At 32.9% G+C, this 2,526-nt stretch overlaps 1 long non-coding RNA gene across 1 annotated transcript; it reads left to right on the top strand.

Annotated features, from left to right (window-relative positions):
• LOC131929031 (uncharacterized) lies at positions 1-1,190 on the top strand. Its single transcript, XR_009383878.1, has 3 exons — positions 1-77; positions 274-367; positions 960-1,190. It is a non-coding gene; the product is annotated as an uncharacterized LOC131929031 (long non-coding RNA).
• Positions 1,191-2,526: the final 1,336 nt, after the last annotated feature.

Genomic DNA, 2,526 nt, shown 5'->3' with positions numbered 1-2,526 from the left:
AAATAAGGTGAGGGTTTGATATTGTTTAACATACGACATTCTATTCTACGTTTTGTTAAGCGAGAAAAATAATTCTGGTAAGTTACATGATAAAATTATATATATATATATATATATATATATATATATATATATATATATGTGTGTGTGTGTGTGTGTGTGTGTGCGTAATAGTCATTGTCTGTATGTCTGTGTCTAAGCATTTGTGTGTGTAAAGTGTAAATTTTTTTATTTGAAATTATGTTCAAAATCAAAAATGCATTTTATTTCCAGCTCAACTGAGATAAACATGAGCCCTTTCGTTTTCTTCTTCTGTGTCAGCCTTCTGTGCACGGTGTCTATTGTCGTTAATACGGACGTTCTAGATGTAAGTAGCATTGCTATCACTTTGATAATTGCACTTGTTTTTCTTTCTCTTATATACGTGTAAGTAAAAGATATATTTATCTGCCTTCTATACAATTTTGAGTAATTTCTGTTTACCTTAAGTAGTCATTTTGCTATTTCCGATTTCTCAAAAAACGCATGTGAATTTATAAAGTACTAATAATATTCAGCACTATTATGCATATTTTATTTTGCATTCCCTTGGTGTGAAATTCTTTTTTCTACGAGATTTTATTCTATTTTAAAAACTTTAAGTATTTAAAATGGATTAAATATCATGTCTATATCCCGAGTTGCCATCCCCTGTTGTTTCATATAAGAATATTCGCGAAAGTTTAGGGGAGATAACTCCCGGTTTATTTTTTTTTTAAACTTATGACACAAGCTATAGGCCTACCCTATTTTATTTACGCAGAAAAATAAACAAACAAAAAACATTACAAGTATATGCATGTGGTAACGTCAAGACTACATGTAGATATTAGGGTTTTATTTGTTTAAATTTACTTTAATGATCACTAAATTTTGATATTGAAGCTAATTTAAAATTATATAAATCGTTATTTTGACAGCATGATATAGACGACCCTCATTATGTTGAGAAACAACCCCGAGATACCCCTTCAACAGAAACAACCAGCAAGTTTAAAATAGACTCATCAAATGAGTTGTTGAAACGAACCCCGCATACATGATTGAAATAGACTAACAAATCAAATGAAAATAAAGACCTGAATTGCCAATTTAACAGAGACAACTAGGATTCCAATACATAACCTTCAGTACGCTTCTTATGTAGAGTGTTTCGGTTAAAAATAAATTAATCTGAAATTATTGTCACTGGTTGTTGTTGTTTTTTATTTTTATTTATTTATACTTGTTTATATTTTTTTTATTACTGAATAAAACTTCTTGTAAATCTCGTAAATATCACAAGGCAGTAAGCCAATATGATTTAGAATCGAGCCGCTAAACACAAATTGTGTTACATGCGTGTTATACTTATGAAATGCATTTAGCCAAGTGTAGTTACAGGTTCTATATTGTTCCCAACAGACAGAGTGACAGAATGGCAATCAAAAGCACCTGCTCTACATCAAATTTAACAGGAAACGAAAAAAATGATATTTAAAAATATATTTGTATACAGGTTCGGTGTTATAACCGGATTTAAGCTTGATTCACGTAGGGACGGAGTGGTCTAGATCTAGAGAGCTGGACTGCTAATCCTTAAGTTTGGAGTTCGAATCTGGGTACTCTGATGGGTACCTAACTCACGTTAGGGAAAGTAAAGGCTGCTGGGCATAGTGCTCACCACACTATCTCTTTATATGCCGAGGTCACCGAAACAAGTGAACTCTACTTCACTTGCCCTATAGACTGACAGGTTTGAAAAGGGAACTTTATTTCTTACTTTTTACACGTAGTTACTGCACATTGATACTAAATATAGTGGTAGTCACACGTTGCACATAAGCTCAAAATTATGACAAAAGTCGCATGTAGAGATTATTTCTATTATCTCCTATAACGAAGTAGTTTATATTGAAAATAAAACTTTTACCAGTTTCCGCCACCTTACCCCCGAAAATTTCTAGTACCTATCTTTGGGGAGAAAAAAAAGTCTGAAAGAAACACTGGTCAAATGTGTAGTTCATACAGACTAAAGGTTGATCCTACTTCTATAATGTAGAACTGTTTCAAACATTTCACCGATAAACCTCACTCACTCATTACAAACAGAATATTGTATATTGTAATGTTTTCCTCTACCGCTAGTGCATTTAGCTTACGGTCTGGGTCATTCGTATGCAATGAGGCTCAAGGCAATACCCATCATTATCTACCCAAGGACATAGCTCTGTGAGAAATACTGGAAGCTGTCAGTTACGTCAGATTAAGACGGCTACGTATAATGCTGAGCTACCTTTTCGCATACCGAGATAATTGAAACAGAGGAAACTGATTTATCTGCACCATTTGTCATAAGCACGTCCGAAAGTACTTGATCATTATCTGCATCCAAGCAAGTATATAAAATACCTTCATCTAAACCTTATAAAGTCAAACATCAAAAGCGCCTACTTGAGCATGACTATAAACTTTTATAATAACCCGTTCAAATTAAAACATATATAT

This window comes from Physella acuta, unplaced genomic scaffold, assembly GCF_028476545.2.
Source record: "Physella acuta isolate Inbredline_101_S28 unplaced genomic scaffold, ASM2847654v3 ptg001585l, whole genome shotgun sequence".
Lineage (NCBI taxonomy): Eukaryota > Metazoa > Mollusca > Gastropoda > Physidae > Physella > Physella acuta.
This window is presented reverse-complemented; position numbering and strand designations above follow the sequence as displayed.